This window comes from Brassica napus, chromosome C4, assembly GCF_020379485.1.
Source record: "Brassica napus cultivar Da-Ae chromosome C4, Da-Ae, whole genome shotgun sequence".
Classification (NCBI taxonomy): Eukaryota; Viridiplantae; Streptophyta; class Magnoliopsida; order Brassicales; family Brassicaceae; genus Brassica; species Brassica napus.
In genome coordinates this window covers 49,533,238-49,541,300 of record NC_063447.1, presented here as the reverse complement: position 1 = coordinate 49,541,300, position 8,063 = coordinate 49,533,238, and the positions used below count along the sequence as shown (strand labels likewise).

The 8,063-nt window shown below is 44.6% G+C and overlaps 1 non-coding gene across 1 annotated transcript; it reads right to left on the bottom strand.

Moving 5' to 3' along the window:
* Positions 1-208: 208 nt before the first annotated feature.
* On the bottom strand, positions 209-315 carry LOC125586689. The gene has a single exon (XR_007323225.1). It is a non-coding gene; the product is annotated as a small nucleolar RNA R71 (small nucleolar RNA).
* Positions 316-8,063: the final 7,748 nt, after the last annotated feature.

Below are 8,063 nucleotides of genomic sequence, written 5' to 3'. Positions count from 1 at the left end.
GTATCACTTGGAGCATTTTGAGCGAGTCTGTGACACCAACAGACATAATGGAGTTCCTCAAGGCGCTTTGAAATGCAGGTTGTTCCCGTTTTCCTTAGCTGATAAAGCTATCAGATGGTTAAAGTCCATCCCTCCAAGATCTCTTACTACATGGGAAGAGACAAGAGCTGCTTTTCTACAGCATTTCTTCACCAAGTCAAGGTCCACATATCTGAGAAGCAGAATTGGAAGCTTTCAGCAGCTTGATTCAGAAAGCTTTCATGAGGCTTGGGAGCGTTTCAAGGAGTACACACAGGACTGCCCTCACCATGGTTACACTGATGTGAGCTTGCTGAACATTTTCTATAATGGAGTTCATGAAGAGAGTCAAGATGCCATGGACACAGCAAGTAATGGTGATTTCATGACCAAGACTGTTGAAGAAGCTTACACCTTGCTGAACAACCTGTCATCCAGCAAAGCAAACCGCAAGTCAAGGTTTGACACCAGCCAAAAGGGTGTTGGTTATGAATGCCAAGATTGAGATGCTTCTCAAGAGAGATCAGAAATCTGTGAAATTTGTGGAGGAGCAAGGCTATCGTTCCTCACAAGAAACTGTTGGTGATGATTCAGATGATATGCAAGCTGATGTGAACTACATTGGTGGTCAAGGAAACTACAACAGAGGCTACAATCAGAACCTTGGATGGAGTCAAAATCAGCAAAATAATCTGTCTTACCGGAGCAACAATGTGGAGAATCCACAACATCAGTCCTACCCTCAGGCAGGAAACAGGCAGAACCAGAATCAGAACCAGAGTGTGTTCAACCAAGGATATCAGAACAGAAATCAATATCAGGGGAACAACTCGGGCAACTCAGGATTTCAGCAAAGGCAGCAGTACAACAACTACCAGAATCAAGGGAATGCCTCTTCGTCACAGTCTTCCCAGGATAACGAAATTAAGAAGATGCTGCAAATGGTGCTAGAAGGTCAGAAGAATAGCACTTCAGAGATAAACACCAAGGTGGATAACATGTATGGAGAGCTTAATGTGAAGTTTGAAGCTTTGAACACCCATTTGAAAGTTTTGGAAAAGCAAGTTGCTCAAACCGCTTCCAGCAGCAGAACAGCACCTGGATTTCTACCAGGGAAGTCAGAGACGAATCCCAAGGAGTTTGTGAATGCTGCAACACTTAGGAGTGGAAAAACGATTGAGGGATCGAATAAGAAAAAGATCGACCGATCTCAGGAACAAATCGACCGATCTAAGGGGACGGAGATCGACCAATCGGGTCCATGTGGATCGACCGATCCCGTGTCAACGAAGCCAAATTCCTCTGAACCTGAAGAGGTGTATGTGGCGCCTCCTGCTTATGTTCCTAAGGCTCCATACCCATCCAGACCAAGGCAGAAGATCAAAGAACGTGAGTACGAGAAGCTAAAGAACCTTGTTGGGGAGTTACATGTGAGATTGCCATTCGTTGAAGCGGTGAAGATGGTACCTTCTCTTAAAAGGTACATGAAGGAGATTCTTACCGATAAGATGAGCCTAGAGCGTGGTGTGTTGATCCTCAATGAGGAATGTAGTGCAGTTCTACAAAATGTCATGCCTAAAAAGCGTGAAGATCCCGGAGCATTTGTTCTACCATGCCGCATTGGATCACTTACCTTTGAGAGGAGTCTCTGCGATCTGGGTTCAGGAGTGAGCGTAATGCCTTTCTCTGTCTCTGAGAGGCTAGGCATGACGAACTACAAACCTACAAGGGTCTCCTTGGTCCTTGCTGACCGATCAGTGCGAAGACCAGTCGGTGTACTAGAAAACATCCCTGTTGGTGTTGGAAAGGGAAATGTGCTTACCGATTTTGTAGTTCTTGAGCTGGAAGAGGAACCTAAAGATCCTCTCATTTTGGGCAGACCGTTTTTAGCTACTGCTGGAGCCATGATTGATGTACAGAATGGGCATATAGACTTACGTCTAGGAGACATGGCGATGAGATACAATGTGGAGAAGGTGCTGAAAAATCCGACTATTGATGGACAGACTTTCTGGGTTGATACATTGACTGAACTGGTGGAGGAAATGGATGAAGAGTTGCACACTGATGATCCTCTACAAGTCGCATTGACCCAAAGGGAGAGTGAGTTCGGGTTCATGAACCAAGAAGTGGTTGGATTTTCTGAGATTTTGGATTCAGCCTCACCGATTGAGAAGCATGTCGCCTATATCATCCTTGAAGACTCAGGCACCGATAAAACCGTCAAACCGTCATCCTCTCAACCAGATTGGAGTGAGGAGAATGCTCCAAAGGTGAAACTTAAAGCCCTCCCAGCTGGGCTGAGGTATGCATTCTTGGGACCGAATTCCACATATCCTGTTATTATTTGTGCTAACCTGAATAATGTGGAGACCGCTTTGCTTCTTTCAAAATTGCGAAAGTATAGAAAAGCATTGGGGTACTCTTTGGATGATATTACAGGTATTTCTCCAGATCTTTGCATGCACAAGATTCACTTGGAGGATGAGTCAAAGACGTCCATAGAGCACCAGCGAAGACTGAATCCCAAACTGATGGAAGTTGTGAAAAAGGAGATTCTAAAGCTGTTGAGTGCAGGGGTGATCTACCCAATTTCAGACAGCACTTGGGTGAGCCCGGTTCATGTGGTTCCTAAGAAGGGTGGCATCACTGTCATCACAAATGAGAAGGCTGAGCTGATTCCTACCAGAACAGTCACAGGGCATAGGATGTGCATTGACTACAGGAAGCTAAACTCAGCTACAAGGAAGGACCACTTCCCACTTCCTTTCATTGACCAGATGCTGGAAAGACTAGCCAACCACCCCTACTACTGTTTTCTCGATGGCTACTCCGGGTTTTTCTTTCAGATACCCATTCATCCAGAGATCATCCAAGGACCAAGGAAGACAACATTCACCTGTCCATGGTACTTTGTGCTAGTGCTATTGGGAGAAGTGCCATTTCATGGTGAAAGATGGCATGTTTTTGGGTCACAGGATATCAGAGCAGGGTATCGAGGTTGACAAAGCAAAGATTGAAGTTATGACCAGCCTACAGCCTCCCAGGACAGTGAGGGATATTCGGAGTTTTCTGGGACATGCCGGTTTCTACAGGAGGTTTATCAAAGACTTCTCTATGATAGCGAGGCCACTCACCCGTCTGCTGTGCAAAGAAGCGAAGTTTGTTTTTGATGCTGACTGCCTCGCTGCGTTTCAGATTCTCAAGAAGTCTCTAGTCAGTGCTCCCATTGTGCAGCCACCAGATTGGGACTTGCCATTTGAAATAATGTGTGACGCAAGTGATTACGCGATTGGAGCTGTTTTGGGGCAGAGAAAAGACAGAAACTCCATGTGATCTATTATGCCAGCCGAACGCTTGATGATGCTCAAATCAAGTATGCTACCACTGAGAAGGAGTTGCTGACAGTAGTTTATGCTTTCGAGAAGTTCAGGTCCTATTTGGTGGGCTCGAAAGTAATTGTGCACACAGATCATGCAGCCTTGAAGTACCTGATGACGAAAAAAGATGCTAAACCGAGACTCTTAAGGTGGATCTTACTGCTACAGGAGTTTGATATTGAGATCAGAGACAAGAGAGGAGCAGAAAATGGAGTGGCAGATCATCTTTCCCGAATGAGAGTGGAAGCTGAAACACCACTGGATGATACATTACCCGAGGAGAATGTCTATGTGATCACCTTGCTGGAGGACGAGTATTTGGATCAGGCTGATTGCTGTGTCATGAGACAAATTCAGGATGATCTCCCATGGTTTGCAGACTTTGCAAACTACCTATGTGCTGGAATTGAACCACCGAACCTGAAGGGGTATGAGAGGAAGAAGTTCATGAGAGATGTGAACCACTACTACTGGGATGATCCCTTCCTCTACAAGAGATGCTCAGATGGTTTATTCAGGAGATGTGTTCTGGAGAATGAGATGCAAGGGATTCTTTTCCACTGCCATAGTTCAGAATACGCAGGCTATTTTGCAACATTCAAGACGGTTTCTAAGGTCCTGCAGGCTGGTTACTGGTGGCCTACACTTTTCAGAGACGCCCATGAGTTTGTCTCAAAGTGTGATGCATGTCAGCGGAAGGGCAACATCAGTAAGAGAAATGAGATGCCCCAAAATTTCATCCTTGAAGTTGAAGTTTTTGATGTATGGGTAATTGATTTTATGGGCCCTTTCCCATCTTCTTATGGAAATGAGTACATCCTGGTTGCGGTTGATTATGTCTCCAAGTGGGTGGAAGCACTAGCCAGCAAGACAAATGACTCTAGTGTTGTCAAGAAAATGTTCAAGACAGTCATTTTTCCAAGATTCGGGATCCCGAGAGTGGTTATTAGTGATGGAGGCTCTCACTTCATCAACAAGACGTTCGATAAACTGCTGAAGAAACATGGAGTAAAGCATAAGGTAGCTACACCTTATCATCCTCAGACAAGTGGGCAGGTTGAAATATCGAACCGAGAAATCAAGGGATTTTGGAGAAGGCTGTAGGCAAAACAAGGAAAGACTGGGCTGTGAAGCTTGATGACGCCTTATGGGCGTATAGAACCGCCTACAAGACTCCCTTGGGCACCACTCCTTTAATCTGGTCTATGGAAAGTCTTGTCACCTACCTGTGGAATTGGAGTACAGTGGTTTTTGGGCAACGAAGTTGATGAACTTCGACATTAAAACCGCTGCAGAAAGGAGGATGGTTCAGTTGAACGAGCTGGACGAGATTCGGTTGAACGCCTATGAGAACACCAAAATCTACAAGGAAAGAACTAAGGCGTGGCATGACAGAAAGATAATCCCGAGAGACTTCGCTGCTGGAGACAAAGTCCTTCTGTTCAACTCTAGACTCAAGCTATTTCCTGGAAAGCTTAAGTCTCGTTGGTCCGGACCTTTCACATCACCATCACGAGGTTAGACCTATGGAGCTGTTGTCTTGGAAGAGAATGGGAGGAAGTTCACAGTCAATGGGCAGAGGCTAAAACCTTACTTCACAGATGCAAAACCCGAAGAAGGAACCAACATTCCTTTATCGGAACCTGATCTCGCCTAAGGACAACAAAATAGTCAGGCTCGCGACTTTAAACAAGCGCTGAGTGGGAGGCAACCCACATGGTTTGATTTTCTTTCTCTTTTGTGATTATGTTTTCTTGTGTGAATTGATTTTTGGTTGTGTTTTTAGATGATTTTCAGGCATGTATCACGATCAGGCAGAGATCGATCGATCCTAAAGAAACAGAACGGGTGATCCATGTAAGAGATCACTCGATCTGGGTGAGGTAGAGCGGTCGATCTCAGGAGAAGATCGACCGATCCATACGCGTCGGATCGGTCGATCTAAGGTAAGTATTGCACGGTTTGATTTCACTTAATTTAAACCGGAAAACACCCATAAAACACCCAACTCGCGAAAATATCAATCAAAACACATATCATTTCATCTTCCTGTCCTCTCAAACTCTCTCAAACCTCTCAAGAACACCAAATTCGATTTCCATCATCTCTCATCCGATTTTTGTAATTCTTGGTGCCAAACTCATTAGTTTTTCAAGCTCTATCCGTTTCTACCATCAGTTTTCATCAAGACACAGGTATGACTCTCTAATTTTGGAATCTAAAATCGCCCTAGGGTTTGATGTTGGGGAATCTCCGAATTCTAAATGGAATGGCATCTAGGATGGTTTATTTGTGATGATTATACTCATGGGTTACCTTGATTGCCAATTCGTGGGTTGAATTGAGATTTTAGAGAAATAATTTCCAATGGTCATAATGTTGATAAAAGTTCAAATTAAAACTGGAAATTCTAATTGTTTGAATGAAATGCTTGAATATTCATGATGATTAACACTTTGCAGCATGATTCTTTAAGCAATTATGAATTTGGAACTGAAAATAAAAATTTTAATTTTGGAGTTTAATTGAAAAACGAAAATTGGAATGGAGTGTGATGTGTTATCTTGAGTTTTGAGAAGAGATGTGTGCTAAATTTTTACATGTTTAGGGGATTGATCAGAATTGATTTTATAAGAGTGTTTTTCTATTTGTCTCTTACTTGGGTTTTGATGAATTAATTTTGCAGATAATGCCTAAGAGACAGAAGAAGCAGGGTGAGCGTGGGAGTTCCTCGGTACAGACTGCTAGGCTCAGCACAAGGGCAATTTCCGAAAGACGGATAGGTCTCATCCTGCGAATCGAGAGATAACCCAGCAGTGGGATATACATGATGATGATTTCTACGAGCAGATGAGGGGAGTGGAAATATGTCCGTCGCGCTTCGCTCACAGAGACACTACAGATGCATTGGGGATAACCGAGGATATTGAATCCTTGTTCGAGAAGATTGGCCTGGGGAACATCTTCGATCTTCACTGTGATTGCTATGCTGATTTGACCAGGCAGTTCCTCGCATCAGCCCGCCTCTACCATCCTGACGAGGACAACCCGGTAGCTGATAAGGCAATGTTCTCCTTCATTGTGAACAGGCAGTTCCACTCCATGACCATCTTTCAACTGTGCGACGTCTTTGGGTTCGGGAAAGGACGTCAATCTTGTGTTCCTGACTTCCCGGAACACAATGATTTCTGGAAATTCATCGCTTCAGGAAACTTCATCTCTCGAGAGGCCAAGCAAGCTAGAATTTGTAGCCCTGTTCTGCGATATGCAGTGAGAGCGATCAGCAGTGTTATCTATGGAAAGACAGAACCCGCTGCAGTGACAAAAGATGAGCTAGCTCTTCTGTTCATCGGGGCTGGACACCTATGGCCTCAGGGCGCAGACATTACCTATGTTAGCGGGAAGGACATAAACATAGGAGCTGTGATCGCGGAGAAGCTTGCGTACTTCAAAGTTTCAGACACGAAGAGATGTGGGTTTGGAGCGGTTATCACACGGATCTTAAGGTAATGTGGAGTGTTTCTTCCACCTTTGGACAGAGTGGTGGATAAGAAGGGGATGCATCAGAACTTTTTCGACATGAGAGCACTCATTAGCAGCCACTACCTCACCGGCCCTTGGCGAGGTAGCATCGACAAGTCAGCCCCTCATATCTACCAGTTCCATGACCCACAAGGGAGAGAGCAATTTGTCAAACTACCCTATACCGCCATCACCGAGCTGACTGATCCAGGTGCTCTCATATTTCTACCACCGCCTGCATTTCTCTGTGCCAGACCCGCGACACTGAAGAAGAAAGGAGTCGCATCATCATCGACACACCAGCAGGCACCACATGATGATATAGAGGAGGAGCCTGAAGATGGGGAAAGTCTTTTCCCCACGGATTTCACTCCGTATATGCTGCCACCAGCACCTCCCGCTACTGCATCCGCTGCTGAGATCAACGCTTGGTCCATCAAGAGCCATCAAACCAACAACTCCATACTGCTGAAGATGTGGAAGGGAATCTGCAACATTAAGAAGGGATGCGCATCACAGCCAGCTGTTTCTGGAGATAGCGATGACGATTCAGGCGCTCACGACACCGCTGCTGGACCTGAGGCAGCGGAGGACTCTGATGATGATGGAGCATTGGAGAGAGCGCTCGAAGAGGCGCACTGACCGCAACACCTGATCGGTAATCTCTCTTGGAATTATTTTCACACCGAGACGGTGTGAAGTAAGTCTGGGGAGGATGCTACTTATGTACCATATTGCTATTATTTCTTTTATTTTCTTAGTTTTCTTATTTCGGATTGCTTGTGTTTTAAAAAAACTCTAAAAAACTCTCTACGTATTTTTATCAGACCCTGTGATGATTATTAGACTATTTCCTTGTGTGTTGTGCATTACATTTCATATTGGCCATTTTTCAGGACTGTTAGCGCAGACAAACCGAGGAACCACTTGACCACAACCCTCTCCTTAAATCTTTTATCAAGTCTCGGTGAATTGTAATCGACTCAACTATTTTTGACCAATTAATGAATTTAATTTCTTTCTTTTGACCAGGAATCAACATCAGGAAACGTACACCATATACACATTCAGGATTTTCTTTACACATTTTACCACTCTTTAATAATCCTGAATGGCCAGACTCATCAATAGTTTGGTACCACA